General features: G+C 36.7%; 1 protein-coding gene and 1 pseudogene across 1 annotated transcript in view; one reads left to right on the top strand and one right to left on the bottom strand.

Annotated features, from left to right (window-relative positions):
• OR13D1 (olfactory receptor family 13 subfamily D member 1) overlaps nucleotides 1-16,796 on the top strand; it is a 37,582-nt gene that overhangs the window by 751 nt on the left and 20,035 nt on the right.
• LOC141571237 (olfactory receptor 13C7-like) lies at nucleotides 4,955-8,285 on the bottom strand (annotated as a pseudogene).

Below are 16,796 nucleotides of genomic sequence, written 5' to 3'. Positions count from 1 at the left end.
TCTCTTCTAAGAATAAGTGCTAGAGCCAAGCAGGACTTGAGGGACAGAACTATGTGGGTGTAGAAGGAAGCCTTAATTCTGAATTCACAGAATCTTTCCATTGGGTCCATCTTATTAGTCCTTCTATGTACATTTATGCGTGGTTAAAATACATCCCCACTGCCCGTGTTAAATAAACACCTAAGCCTTGTTCTGACTCCTGTCATCCTTCCCACATGCCTCACAAAGCAAGTCCATGTCCTCCTTTGAAAATGTTCTGTTGCGGTCTTCCCCAGGGACATCTGTCCCCACTTTCCACTTGGAGAAATATTACGTACCCTTCAAACCCAAGTAGAAATGTTTATGATCTACTCCTGAAAGATGATTTTCTATGATTTTACTGCTTTTAGTTTTATAATAGGTTTTATCACAATGTATAATTGTTTTATTCCAGTTTACCCCATTTCTGCCAGTGGATGGGATAGTACTCAAGAGCAAGACGCAAAGCCTATTCGTCTTTACTGCTCCATTTTAGCAAAACACATTGATTTTTCCATACCTGGGGGTTTGGGTCTTGGAGTGAAAAAATACGTCGGGAACATCACTTTTAAATGTTTTTCTTCTTCTGAAAAATATCATAAGTTCTTCCAAGGGGCACATAAAATCATATTATACCTGGCAGCACAAAGTAACTTTTTCTATTTAGTAGGAGCGAGTCTCACTTTCTCAGCAGAAGCATTTGTGTCTGTGACTTTATTTTCAGGTATTTTGTCTTTTCATTCACCTGAGCATGATAAATGCATCGCTTCACTGGTATATTCTATATTCAGTTCAATCAGACAATTTCCAATAAATCAATCTACTAACCAATAAGCATTTTATTTATTGGACTCCTACAATGGACCTAAAAGCACTTACACAAACTATGGAATAACACTAGGCTATAGAAGGACACAGAAGAAATAAAGGATCTAGTCCTTGCTATCAAGAAACTAATGAATAATTATAAGTTAATATGGCCCATGTTTCTAGTACTCTAATGTTTTCAAACATTTTCACATGAAGGATTTCACTGGCTAGGCACCTCACGTTGACCAAGTTGGGTTTTAATAATTATGAAACTGAATTTCAGAGAATGAGTCAGATTTTAATAATTATGAAACTGAATGTCAGAGGATAGGTGAATTCAGTGATTGTCTAAGGCCATACCATTGGACTCCAAGTCTCTTTACAATGTTCTTTACATTGTCATACATGAATATATTTGTAAGCACAAATGAATACATGTAAAGCAATGTGAATACTGAACAGTTGAGGAGAAAATACTGTAGAGTGCAGGGATTAGTCAGTGACATGAAAACATACATGAAGCACCTTGTAAAGTTTAAACCCAACTTTAGAAAGAAGGAACAGAAACATGAGGAAAGAATAAAGGCAGAAGCTTGCATCCAGAAGTCAAATCGGCTTCTGCACCACATGAAATATTTAAACAATACTATCCTCCAACAACATAGAAGAAAATAGACGATTAGAGGCATTTTTTCTCTCTGACATAAGTGCTGGAAAGATCTTCCACTCATGAAAAAGGACTAGAAGCCCTAGGAAAGATGCAGAGGTGAATATATATAGTCAGTATCCATATATCGGAGCCAATTCTGGTAAAGCCTAGATTTCCTATACCTGTGGAATGTCCCCATTGATGTTACTTTCTGTTTCTTCTCTGTTGCTTCTATTAGTTAACATAAAATTTTAAACCAAAGGATCATGAATGTTATTTGAGAAACTTTATTCCACAACCAGTCAGGAAGGGAATAGAAACTCCAAGGAACTGGGTAGGTCTCGGTACTCTGAAGCCTACAGGAAGGAAGAGAAGATAGGGCTAGTGTCTGGCCAAGGAAGGTAAAACAGTCCTGGGAATTTTATCAACAGGAAATACACCACTTTATCCTCCCTAGTGCCAAAGTGATCTTTCTAAAACGAATCCAAAAGCATCAGTCTCTTTCTTGTAACTCTTACTGGTAGGATTCTATTGCCTACCTTAGTGTTTTAAAATTCTTCCTAGCATCAGACTATTTTTTTCCAAATAAAATATTATGTGGAACCCTGCAGCACATAAAACAGGCAGAAGCAGAGCCAGATAGAGGGTTAGGGGTATCAAAGATCTGACTTCTTAGAATGTGCTCATTTGTGTGGTAGCCCTGATGTACCCCCCTGAGAATAGAGGGTGACGACCTCAAACCTATAGAGATTGGCTGCTTATCTTAGCATCTGAAACCCTCACAATTGGCTCCAAGCTGCCTTCCCAATCTTCTCCCTTGTCACTACATCAACAACACGACCCAAATTCAACCAACTAAACGGGTAGTGCATTCATAGTCATCGTGCAACACACATGCTGTATTCTCTGTCTGAAAATTTCTTCTGCACAAGAATTTTTTCTGCACCACTGGGAGAGTTGTTTTTCCCAGTTCTGCAAAGCAGAAATGGCCCTTTCCATTCCTAGGATTCCCTCTTCCAGGAGAAACGTACATATTCCCCTGTAACAGCACTTAACACACTGTATTGTCTTGTGACCCACTAAGTTAATCATTGTTTTGCCCAGTCTCAGCGTGGTGAGGCTGCAAAGCAAATGGAATCCATCACCAAATGTCTGAAAGAATACTGTACACCTTTACTGAAATTTCCAAAAGACAACGAGGAAGGATCCAGAACACCAGCATCAAATCTTCCCAGTTAGCCAGTTTTTTCCTTTCCTCTATATTTGCAGTATCTATTTCGGTATCTCCCAAATCTATCTTCAAAATCTCTAGAATACACTGCTTTCTTCTTCATTGCATTATCCCCTCTTTCTCACTGTCTTTTTTTATTTCTTTCTTAGAGATGGTCCAAGCCCTTTCACATGATGCTTAGCTTATCCCATTAGTTTGTCCCATTTAAATGAGCCCAATAAAGACCCAACACACTATGAATGCAAACCAAAGATCCAGCTTAGAAGGTAGGGAGAGGAAAAAGCTGTAAGTATTCTTTAATATTTTTGCCCCCAATTTATGTGTCGGTCTGTATTCCACAAGACTGTGTGCTCCTTGATCATGTTTTGGTTTTTGCTTCCATGTTGTTTAGTTTTTTGATGTATCACCAACAGTTATCACAATGCCTGAGATAAAATAGGTTGTCAGTAAAGACTGCTTGATTGCATAATTGAAATAAGGAAAAATGATTGAATGCATGGAAAGCTCATATTCTAAGGAAATTCATGCAACTGCAAAAATACCTAATTTGTGACACTCTAGACCCATTATCCTCATGTTCTCAGAAAACTGTGCAAGCAAGTTCTTTAAAAACTAAGTCTTTTTTCTTTTTGAGTCATTTAAGAGTAAAAAAATGGTTTTCACTCAAAAATACCAGTGCTTTTCCATTGAAACCCAAGATAGATCAAATTTCCCCATCAGATTTTTTTGGTAGATACCTAGGAGAGGGATTGCTGGGTCATATGGCAATTCTATTCGTAATTTTTTGAGGAACCTCCACACTGCCTTCCATAACGGCTGCACCAGTCTGCATTCCCACCAACAGTGTATGAGGGTTCCTTTTTCTCCACAGCCTCTCCAACACTTGTTACTATTTGTCTTGTTGATGATAGCCATTCTGACTGGGGTGAGGTGATATCTCATTGTGGTTTTTATTTGCATTTCTCTGATGATTAGTGATGTTGAGCATTTTTTCATATGTTTATTTGCCGTTTGTATGTCCTCTTTGGAGAAATCTGAAAACATTTATACATAAAGACACATGTGCTCCAATGTTCATTGCAGCTTTGTTTACGGTGGCCAAGACATGGAAACAACCAAAGCATCCTTTGATAGATGAATGGATAAAGAAGCTGTGGTATATATACACAATGGAATACTATTCGGCGGTAAGAAAAGATGATACAGGAACATTTGTGACAACATGGATGGATCTTGAGAGTGTAATGCTAAGCGAAATAAGTAAGACAGAAAAAGCAGAGACCCCTAAGATTTCACTGATATGTGGTATATAAACCAAAAACAACAACAGAACAAGACAAACAAATGAGAAACAGAAACTCATAGACACAGACAATAGTTTAGTGTTACCAGAGGGTAAGGGGGGTGGGGGGTGGGAGATGAGGGTAAGGGGGATCAAATATATGGTGATGGAAGGAGTCCTGACTCTGGGTGGTGAACACACAATGGGATTTATAGATGATGTAATACAGAATTGTACACCTGAAATCTATGTAATTTTACTAACAATTGTCACCCCAATAAATTTAAAAAATAAATTAAAAAAAAAATTCCCCATCAGCTGGAGTGTCTGCACAAATTCTTACATTGCCTCAGATACCTCTGCACAGAAGCCTGCTTGCAGTTTGCAGCCAAAAGGAAATCAGCCCTAGGAAAAATAGCTTCATTTTTCTACTCTTGTCTCTCTATGAAATATACACAGGCCAGGTACCTAACCCCCTAAATTGCTCACCCGTTCCTTCTAAAGGATCAAAGACTAATCTATTATGAATTATTTAATATTGAGTTCATACAGCACTCTGACCTTAGCAAGGCAATTTCTATTGTATCTTCCTAAAAAAAGATATGAGACTATAAAACTGATGCACACAGAGGATAAAAGGTTAAGCTAGTAAAATGGTAGTTCCTTTTACATAAGATTATAGAACTCATCATTCCTGAGTTAAACTAAATTCTGCTATCCATGAGAAGGTGGGTGGTTTGGATGAGAATCCTTTTACCCATAAATTTCTATCCCTTTTCTCCTTAATCCAGTCATGAAGGGAAAAGGTAGGTACTCGATTTATCTCACACTTAAGTACCAGGAACAGAAAAATGGCTTTCAGGAATTAATGGTACCACCAATGCTCATATTTATTTTGGAACCTCCAAGTAAGAACTAGTCCTGTGTTCAGAGTAAATGAATTTAAAAAAAAAAAAAATAGCATTCACATTCCCTCTGAGGAGCATTTCCGACACAGTATAATCTTCACAACTGCCTTCACATCTTTGTTCCTCAAACTATAGATGAGATGATTAAACATAGGGGTCATGGCCTCATAGAAGAGAGAGATGATTTTGTCTGTGACTTGTACTTTGTCTGCACCAGAAGAGTCTTCAGCCTTGGGTTTTACATATATGAACAGGATGGTTCCACAGAATATATACACTGTTAGGTGAGTGGAGCAGGTGGAAAAGACTTGGCACCTTCCCTCTGCCGAAGGAATTCTCAAGATGGTGGAGATAATGAAAACAGAGGAAACAAGAATGCAAAGAAAAATCATACTAGCAAAAACCATGCTAATAACATTTATGGAGATATCAGCAAGGCTAATGTTAAGGCAGCCAAGATTTCACAAGTAAAATGTCTACTGACATTATGCCCACAGAAAGGAAGCTGCACTGCAAGAGAGGTTTGTGACAAGAATTGACACCCCCTGCAATCCAGGAGCCATGGGCACATATGAAGCCTTGCCCAGAATGATGGGGAATCTCGAGGTTACAAGTGGCCATACAGCGGTCTAATGCCAACATGCTTAGGACACACTCTGTGGCTCCCATAGCAAAGGAGAGAGATGTTTGCACTCCACGTCCAGAGAAGAAAATGGTTTCCTTTGAAGTTAAGAGCTGCTGAGAAATAGGGGACTAGAAGAACTGGTGCAGCAAATGCCCAAGAATGATAAGTTACTGAGGAGAAAGTACATGGGGGAGCACTGATGGGAGTCACAGACGCTTACAATAATGATGACTCCATTCCCCAGCAGGATCACCAAGCACATACATAGGACCAGCACACAGTAAATGGCCTCAAGCTCTGGGTAGCCAGAAAGGCCCAGTAGGACAAATTTTGTCACAGAAGACTGATTGCTATTCCCATGTTAATGTTTTCTTTCACCACAAGGAATTCTGCAGCAGCTAGAGTGTATGTGGATCTGTTGAAGCAGTGTTTGCAAGAGTTATTGCATCCTGTGACTAATAGCCAGGGGATGTAAAGTACAGCATAGGGACTATAGCCAATGGTACAGTAATAGCTATGTATGGTGTCAGATGGGTAGTAGACTTGGTGGGATCATCACTTTGTGAGGGGTGCAAATGTCTAATCATGATATTGTTTTACACATGAAATTAATAAGAAAGAAAGAGAGAGAGAGAGAGAGAAAGAGGGAGGGAGGGAGGGAGGGGGGAGGGAGGGAGGGAGGGAGGGAAAGAAGGAAGGAAGGAAGGAAGGAAGGAAGGAAGGAAGGAAGGAAGAAAGAAAGAAAGAAAGAAAGAAAGAAAGAAAGAAAGAAAGAAAGAAAGAAAGAAAGAAAGAAAGAAAGAGAAAGAATGAAAGAAAACTATGAAAAGGGAAAAAAAGAGTTATCTGCTTCCTTAAGTGGCTTCCCTTACGAGGAAAATAGACCTGTAACTGGATACACAGATAGCCTAAGAACATGTTACAACTCTCTAAGCTAAGATCAGTTAGACTTTTAGATACCATGAAGGAGGCTTTAGTTCAAAAAACAAGTCCTTATTTAAAAAAAAAGATTTAGAACACATACAACTGGGTTAGAATTGTGTATCTCACGTTATGAATTTGAAATTATTTTGAAGGCAATGTCACCATAACACTTTAACCAAACAAATCCAAAATTTGTAAAATATTATTGGCCACCAGGGGTTTGATTACATATACCAATTTTTTTCTCCACAATATGTTAGCCTTAACAATAATCATTGTTCTCAATAACTAAAATAAAATGATAGATGTAAATCCTGCTTCAATGATAATTTAACCTCAGTTTTTGAAGACTTTTGTGGCTAGAAGAACAAACTGAAAAGACACATTTTTACAAAAAAGGACTTTTGGTTACTCCTAATTTGCGGAACAATGTATACCTACAATACCCTGAGAATATTAACTATAGGCATTAACAATGCTTGTGAAAGAAAAAAGAAAACGTTTTTAGATAAAATTTTTACTCTTTGTCTTTTTTAGTACAAACTGGGACATCTAGGTAACTATCCTGTCTGATACACATAATGAAAGACAAGTTGATCTCAGAAAAACTCTGGTGTTCATGTCTCGATCTAGTATCAAACCATAAATAAATGTATAAACTAAGAAATTTACATGACAGGGGATTTACTTTTACTTCCAAGTGTGAGAAAATACATACTGTCTTCTCCTTGCACAGAAATCAGCTTCTGCTCTAACAGCTCTTCTGCTGCTCTTCCTCTGACTGCATATTCAAAATACCCATAACAAAGAAGGGTAAGTCGCTCCAAATATTCTTAAGCATTAGCAGTATGTTATAATTATTTGTATCCCCACTTCACTGGAATATAGAGTATTTCTATGTTAAAATGCCAGAAACAGAAGAAGTCTTACTTTTTTTTATGAGTTTGCTTATCTCATAAATTCCATCTCAATAAATTCAATAAGACAACTAAAAGAAGAACAATTTGCTTCTCAGTTGTCATTAATATCAAATAGTTGTCATTGCTATTGTTAAAACAAATTAACCATTGGCAAAATAGAACTGACTTCCAGTAAAGATGAAAGTAGGGACCCTTTACAGTCATTTCACTATGAGAGTTTCCTTTAAAGAACCAGCCAGTGGGGTACCAAAGCAACTTCAAGTCTTTGCTGCTTCGAGAATGCTTCCAATCCCAAAAGCAATTCAAAGTTCGCAATGTGGACTGGATAGAATTTAGAAATGTTCTAGTATTTTTGGGATGACCGTCCCTTAGCAGCATTTAAAACAAAGTTGCTAATATAATTTAACTGAAGTGTAACTCACAAAACAGAAACAATCCTTCTGACTTTACACCCTCTGGGAAGAGAATATTTAAAACTGCTATCAGGTAAAATGGCCAAGAGTTGGAAATGAGAATTGACTATACCTGATAGAGAAGCACGATATTAATAGTAACCGGTGATACTTAGGTCAAAACGATACTTTGTTCTTAATAAATTATCTGCTAATCACCTTTATTTTGATCTCTAAATCCTGGAGTCTCAGAGTGAATAAGCTTCACACTGGTATCCCTGGCCTCTCTAAAAATCCAGAATCATATGCACAGTCACTATGAGTTTGCTCACTCATGCCCTCCGTTCAAATACGTACACAATACCTCAAACTCATCCTGCCTGTCCTTCAGTCACACCCACATTGGCGTGACAGAATACAGGGCGACCGCATCAAAAATGTCCTTGATGTGAGCAACCCACACTTTATTTACAAACAAGAAAGGAAGTTCCGACTTGAAGTGGATAATTATTATGACACTTGTCATGACTATCTTCTGAATCCATATCAAAACTTGAAGAAGTCAATCATTTTACATGGATGTTCCAGCATGCAAACAGTGCCATCATCATGTGTAGTGTTAAAAAGAATGGAAGCAGATTTGATAACAGCATTCTTTTTTGTCAGTGCACATCTTTAAAAAGTTGTTGAGCAAAAGATGCAACATAGTCTTGAACAATGGGGAAGCAACATACGCCATGAAAGATGGTACTATTAGGTTGGTGCACAAGTAATTGCGGTTTAAAAGGTTAAAAGTAATTGCAAAAACCGCAATTACTTGTGCACCAACCTAATACGTGCTTCAACAAATAAAATTTGAAGAGCAGTTCTCCGAGGTGTTGACTGTGTGCAGGTACTTTTTCAGCATACTAGCTCGTAATGGAGATGTTGAGCATGCATTCTCATTAATGAACGTTCTGTGGACAAATGAATTAAATAGTTTTGATGTGACCACAGTAAAAGTTATATTGCAATGCAAAATGGAAGATAGACTGTAACTGCAAGGAGTTTCATAAGCAAATTATGTAAAACAAGATCAGTTATGTAAAGCTTAAATCAGTTCAAAGATAGGTCTCGGTAAGAGGGCTATTTCTTTCTTCCGAACTTTTAAATCCAATTAGTCATTCAAGAAACAACTTCTTATGAAAGTAGTATATAAGTAATATAGTCCTAATTCTGGAGAGAGCACAGGAGCAAAATCTTCTGACTTCTTCCCCAAACATGAAAATGCCATAGAAATAGGACTTGAAATATAACAATCTGAAGAATAGAATCAAACCGGAAGAAATTCAAGGAAACAGAATGCAGCCACTGAGAAGAAATGGATTGAGGGAGTAGTTTTGAGTGTAATTCTTTCTTCTCTACTGCATTGCCATGGGGAAATTACATGTGACCTCATCTAACGCTTACAAACTGAGGTAGATGAGATAATATGAGAGTGGTCCAGAGCTAAGAAGAGGTTAAGCATGAACATCTCACTACAAGGGCACAACTCTCTACAAAACAGCCAACCACGAGAGTGTCCACCTTCTGCCTTCTCTCACTACAAAAGCTGGGATATTTTTATCAATGAAGAAAAGGACTTAGAAAAGAATGGTATCTGAAAAGAGGTGAAGGAAAGTACCCTTACAGTCAAAGTTTCCAGGTGAGGAAACACATTTACTCATACCCACAGTGTAGTACAATGGGTTCTCTGCCTTGGGGAGCCCCAAACCTTGAACTTACCAGAAGTAGCACAAGTCAGGGCCTGGACTTTTGCCTCTCCTTCATAACGTACACACTACTGACCAAAGTACCTCAGGGGAAAATAAATTCCAAAGAGAAGAATAATGTGACAACCATTATAAAAGAAACACAATAAAATGAACAACATGAGATCATCTGAGGCAGAATTCACTGGATAAAGAGAGCAAACATTTTGAACGAGCAAAAAAATCTTTACTGAGATATGAAACAATATCAGTGGCATAAAGCAAAAATAAGCAATTACCAAAAAAAAAAAAAAAAAAAAAAAAAAAAAAGAATGACATGGCAAACTGGGTATGAACATAGAATAGCTGAAATAAGGAACTCAGTAAATGGAATACACGAGGTCAGACAATTAAGTTTGCGAACTCATCCTAGAAAAAGTGCTACATACCTCATTGCTGAATATCACTATGGTCACCTTAGAAGTACTCCCCTTGGGAAGCTCTACACTGACACCAGAACCTAGTCCACCCTTCAAAGCAATTTTAAAACTCTTTTAGTGGAATGGCCATCAGAGCTGTTGTCATATTACCTTTGGTGTCCTGAATGTCATCAAAATGTCTTCCTTTCATATTTCGTTTATCTTTGTGTAAAGAAAGAAGTCACTGGGGGCCAGACCAGGTGAGAAGGGAGGGTGTTCCAATGCAGTTATTTGTTTACTGGCTAAAAACTCCCTCACAGGCAGTGCCCTGTGAGCTGGTGCATTGTCGTGACACAAGAGCCATGTTGACAAAAGTTCAGGTCATCTAACTTTTTCACACAACCTTTTCAGCACTTCCAAATAGTAAACTTGGTTAACTGTTTGTCCAGTTGGTACAAATTCCTAATGAATGATCCCTTTGATATCAAAAAAGGTTAGCAACATTGCTGCAACAAGTTTGCAAACTTAATTGTCACAACTTCGTATATGGCAATGGAAGGAGATGTGACTTTGGGTGGTAAACACACAATACATATACAGATAATATAGAATTGTACGCTTGAAATCCACATCATTTTACTAACCAATGTCACCCCAATAAATTTAATTTAAAAAGTCAACATGGAAAAAATGTCATGGAAAACAATGACAAATTCAGTCTCCTTAAAATTAAAACTTCTATATGACAAAAAAAAAAAAAAATAACAAAGTTTAAGTATTAGACATAAATGGGAGAATTTATCTGTAGTACACAAAAACAAAAAAGGATTAGAGTCCAGAATATTTCTAAAAAATGCACACAATGTGATAAAAAATGGTAAGTTCTACAACATAAAGGAAACTCAATACCAATAAAAATACTAAAAGACAATCAAATCACAAGTAATCAAAAAGTAAATAAATAAATAAATAAATAACATAAATAGACATTGCATACCTCCCAAAAAGTCAAATACCAAATTGTGACAGGAGAAACATAAAATCTAATTAATTGTCACTGGGAGTATGAATTAACGTTTTAAAGAGCAAATTAACAAGATCAGGCGAAGTTGAACCCGGAATTCCATGTACAGGTATGTACTCAAGAAAGGATGAAGAAAAAGCTAGTCTATGCCACCATCTAGTGGTCTCAGAATACAATAGAAAATATGGTTCCTGAAAGTACCTACACAGGGATGTACCAACCACTTATAAACATGTAGAGTTTATATGTGCAGTAACTGCCCTCACTATCCTACTGTACCAGCATTTGGCTTCTCCTATGCTGCTTCCTTCTGCAAATTTGCATGAACCTAACCTTGTGACAAAACCAACTGCAAACATCTTTAGGCCGAGTATGTTCTATGTCTACTCCATATAATTTTCAACACCCTTAAAATATGTGTTGTCACGTGAGACTTAAAGAATGCTTCTCCAAACTAACCAGACAAGATTGGTAATAATTTAAAAATTGATCAATACTAAGTATTGAGAAGAATGTGGTGCAAAAGGAGCCTCATACACTTCTATTAGGGTACAAAGTTGGAACATTAGTAAAATTGAATATATACCCCAAAATCAAACAAAAGAAACCAATGTTTTTTTTAAAAACTGTTAAACTGAAAATAAACATTACAAAACAAATATGAATATTTGTACAGACCATGATACAGAAATTCCTTTCCTACGTATATTCTCTAGCAGTGGTTCTTAATTCCAAAGGACATCTATGTATAAAATTCAAGGGGACTAGTAACTTAGATGGGAAAAAGTACATCTGTATTTTCACTAACCTCCAACTGAACTTTAGTAGTTCCTGGGGTCACACAGTTTTATATATGATTTTACCAAGCTATCAAAGAACAGATAGTCCTCATCTTATGAGTGCTATTTAGCAAAAAACCTGCCCAATCCTTTTATTTTTATTTCATAACCAGATAAAGACAAGAAAAAGAGCTTTTTGGTTTATTTCATTTACAACATATCGTGTTTCCCCGAAAATAAGACCGGGTCTCATATTAATTTTTGCTCCAAAAGACGCATTAGGGCTTATGTTCAGGGGATGTCATCCTGAAAAAATCATGCTAGGGCTTATTATCTGGTTAGGTCTTATTTTTGGGAAAACACGGTAGATGTGGGAATAAATAAAATTTGAAAGAGAATGTTCATATTCTATAAAATACAATGTTCCAATAATGGCAACATTTGGATCAACTCTCCTGTAGATAACAACCATAAACTCTAGGCAAAATAAAATTTTTAAACCGCCTGAAATCAGAATCTCAAAGAGATACCTGAACTCCCAAGTTCACTGCAGCATTTTTCACAACAGCTAAGATGAAGGAACAGCCCTAATACCCATCGATGGATGAATGAATAAAGAAAACAAGGCATATACATACAACAGGATGTTATTCAGCCTTAAAAAGGACAGAAATCCTGCCACTTGCGACAACATGGATAAACCTTGAGGACCACATGCTACGTGAAATAAGCAAGGCACAGGACAAACACTCCACAATTCCACCTACATGGTGAATCTGAAATAGTCAAACTCATGGAAGCGAGAGTAGAATGGTGGTTGCCAGGGTCTGGGGAGAGGAGTAAATAGGGAGTTGTTATTCAATAGGTATAAAGTTTCAGATATTTGATATGAGTAAGTTCTAGAGATCTGGTGTACAACATTGTGCCTACTAAAAAAATTTGTTAACAGGGGTTAGATCTCATGATAAATGCTATTACCACAATAAAACAAAACAGAACAAAAACAAAACCTTTCCTGAAGTGGCCAAATATACAGAAAATGAATGAGGGCAGCCAACATTTGTAAGAAGGAATGGAACTGGGTTTGTCCCCCATTTAGTTTTTAAGATAAGAGAAGGACAAAGTCACCACCACGACAGGGTGACTAAAATTCAGATGGAAAATGTCAATCTTACTGCCTTGTAGTATAGAAACAGAGAACAGAGTTCAGGAAGATCACAGCCGAGTCAGTAGGACTAGATCCATGGCTTCATTCTAATAAAGTCTGACATTGAGGAAAGACACAAACGTGTGTGAGACTGCTGCTTTGATAGTCGTATCCCGCTCACGACAAGACCTGACCAGAGATTTCAATTGCTGCCCACCTCAGAGAAGACAAGTTTAAAATCTGGGTCCTGTCAGATTAGTGCCTGCTAAAACAAAACATCAATACTTGTGACAAATCCCATTTCCCCAAATGGTCACATGTACATATTTACTCCAAAGGCTCTTCCAAAACCTGTTATTGCCCTGATCCAGAGATAGAGTCTTTCACAGCTTTGTAAATCCTCACAACACTGAGTGAACGTACTTGGCATCAAAACGTGGGAAAGGGCCATGCACTTAAAATGTAAATAGAACTGTGTTCTTCCAGCTAAGGTCTTCACAATGCTGGAGAGATGGAAGAACTTAAGTGTGAACGGAGTTAAAACGCTAAGACCTGGAAGTGCACAGCAGGGCCAGGGGCTCAAAAGTTGATTGAAGGTAAGTGGAGTTAGAGGGGACAGTTCGGAAGCAATGGAAGGAGTGTGTTGGACATTTCTTGGAGCTGTGCATCCACACACAGCTTTGGCTATTACTTCCTTATGTCTGCTTCACCCCAAAAGAAAAAATGTACATTACACTCACATTTCATTCTATAAAGTGGGCATTGGGATACCTTCTGACAATGGAAATTGGCTTCTAAACACAGGGAATGTTTGATATAGTCACATTCATTTATTTTAGCTCTTACTTCCCTTGCCTTTGGAGTCAAATTCATAAAGTGCTCTTTGAACCTAAGGTCCATAAGTTTAGTAACTATGTTTTCTTCTATGCAGTTTACTGTGTCAGGTCTTATGCTTAAGTCTTTGATCCATTTTGAATTAATTTTGGTACATGGTGACAGATAGCAGTCCAGTTTCATTCTTTTGCACGTGGCCTTCCAATTCTGTCAGCACCATTTATTGAAGAGGCTGTCTTTTCTCCATTGTATGTTTTTTGCTTCTTTGTCAAAAATTATCTGTCCATATTTATGTGGTTTTATTTCTGGGTTTTCATTTCTATTCCATTGGTCTATGTGTCTGTTTTTCTGCCAATACCATGCTGTTTTGATTATTGTTGCCCTGGTATAAGCTAAAGTGGGGGAGTGTGATACCTCCAGCATTGTTCTTTTTTCTTAGAATTGCTTTGGATAATTGGGGTCTTTTGTGGTTCCAAACAAATCTGATGATTTTTAGTTCTATTTCTTTAAAAAATGCTGTTGGGATTTTGATGGGGATTGCATTAAATTGTATATTGCATTGGGTAATATGGCCATTTTAACTATGTTGATTCTTCTAATCCATGAGCATGGGAAAGTCTTTACCATATGATTTCACTGACATGTGGTATATAAACCAAAAACAACAAAAGAACAAGATAAACAAATGAGAAACAAAAACTCATAGACATGGACAATAGTTCAGTGGTTACCGGAGGGTAAGGGGGAAAAGGGGTGGTAGATGAGGGTAAGGGGGTTCAAATATATAGTGATGGAAGAACTGACTCTGGGTGGTGAACACACAGTGGGATTTATAGATGATGTAATACAGAATTGTGCACCTGTAATCTATGTAACTTTACTAACAATTGTCACCCCAATAAACTTTAATTTAAAAAAATTTTAAAAATAAACAATGAACACAGGGAATGTCTGATCCTGGTCCTCCAAACTAGTCATTACCTCCAAAAAGCAAAAAAAGTGAAAATCTGCTGAGAACCCAGCAAAAAACTGTTATACTTCCATTTCCCATTTTCTATGATGTTTCTTATTTACCATTTATAGATATTCTGAAATACATCACAATTGCCTACTAAAACAATAGGGGAAAATACATACACTATACTGTTAATTATAAAAGCACATAATAAATCAAGAAATGCAGTGTGCTCTCAGGCATGTAAATATAGAATATGAACAGGTATATACAAAAAGTAATATTTATTCTATAATTATGAATAACTTTCATTTCTTCCTTTGGATTTTCTTAAACTTCTCATATTTCCTATAACTGAGTATTATTTGTATAATCAGGCAACTAATACTTCAGAGGAAAACAAAAGATACTGGTTAACAAGTCAGGTAAGATCAGGTCTTTGAGACAGCATGTCTAACATATCAAAAAGTTACTACCTTCTGTATAATTTAAAGATTCAACTTTAAATCACTCCTGGGATTATAGTGTCTTAGGAGAAAACAGAGGCGTGTTTAAAATTGGCCGCCAGATCCACTGTTGGGACCTCTGGAAATATTTAGAGCTCAGAGGTAGGAAAGTACTTATATGACACATTAATTGACTATTGCATAAAACCTTATCAGATGATGTTCTGTTGGGTAGAAAGCTTTATCTTTCCTCTCCCACACGACTACTGATAGTTAGTTGTCTCTGATCATGGGATACTAGACTGTGGGTTCTAGAGCACGGCGATAGCCCTAGGAAGAAAACTAAGAAGTCAACTCATTGAGGAGGAGCAGCAAACTGTCACAAGAAGTTAATGAAACATTAATGAAAAGGAGAATGTTTTCCTTGTTTTGAAAACAATATCCCAATTAGCCATGCTCTCTTTTGTACATAGAGAAGATGGAGATCCTACACTGAATGTAATAGGGAACATTAGGACAAAGTTGAGAAGAGGTATTTGCAGAAAGGAAACAGTGACTTGGAACTGAGAGTTATGAATATTTTATTTTAAAAATGTTGAAAAAGACGATGAAAAGTTAAGGAATTACTGGATGAAGAAAATGCCGTGCATATATATGAATATCATTTTAAATAAGTCACTTTCCCTTATCATAGAAAAGAAAAGAATATCAGCCTAGGGATTCTGATTAAACTAACATGTACTGTACACTCAAACTTTCAGTTATGTTATATTAATCCTCACAAAATGAAGTGTGGGGGGTACTACCGTACTCATTGGAATACATATGACATGGGTTTGCATGGTAGAAAACTACCTCGAACTAAAATGAGTCTCTGGTTTGAGAATCTGTGCTTCTAAACGGAGGTGCAATCTTCTCATTTTTAAAATAGTGATAAAAATACCTGCTTTACTTTACTTGTGGGATAGTGTATCGAAATAATGAGATAGCATATGGAAATTGCTTCAAGGATTAACAGACATTATATAAGTAAATGAAATAATAACAATTCAGAGCTATATGTTGGTGATAATAAATTAGTACCTGGATTGTATCAGATTATTCACATTACAAATTCATATTAAATAATAGCTTTAACTATATATTGAAAAGATACACTTTGATGGTATTGAAGATTTACCTTTCTACTAATAAGTTATTTTGACTTCCTAGAAGAACCACTTACTTTCTTCTTAGTATTTATGTCAGCATTTTGAATGAAGGTCAGGTTCAACAAACAATGCCATATTCCACAGATGTGGAAGAGTAAATATTTGTTATGCAGCAGTTGTAATTGTTCCCCAATTCCCATAGCAATTTAAAGTTGGAATGGAGAGATCCATGCAATGGAGAAACTTCTTGGTATATTAGAGACAGTGTCCCATAGACCCAATTAAGAGTGGTGTTGGAAATAAACCGAAGCTGAACTAAAGCTCAAAAATGAAATGACATTCTCCTACATGTGTAACTTTTGGAGACAGGAGCAAATGTTTACAAAATTAATGTTATAAATGTGAGAGCTTTTTAGTTCAAAATATGTTTATCAAAGTAAATTCAAAGAAAGAAATTATAAATTCAAAAGATACCAAAATAAAATGTGAGAATTGAAAAATGATCTAGATATTATAAGTTACACAAACAGATATTTGTTATGAATTAAATGC

Source organism: Rhinolophus sinicus, chromosome 16 (genome assembly GCF_057876585.1).
Source record: "Rhinolophus sinicus isolate RSI-liver-muscle chromosome 16, RSI-T2T, whole genome shotgun sequence".
Lineage (NCBI taxonomy): Eukaryota > Metazoa > Chordata > Mammalia > Chiroptera > Rhinolophidae > Rhinolophus > Rhinolophus sinicus.
Note: the sequence above shows the minus strand (reverse complement) of the source record. Positions and strands in the feature narration are given on the sequence as shown.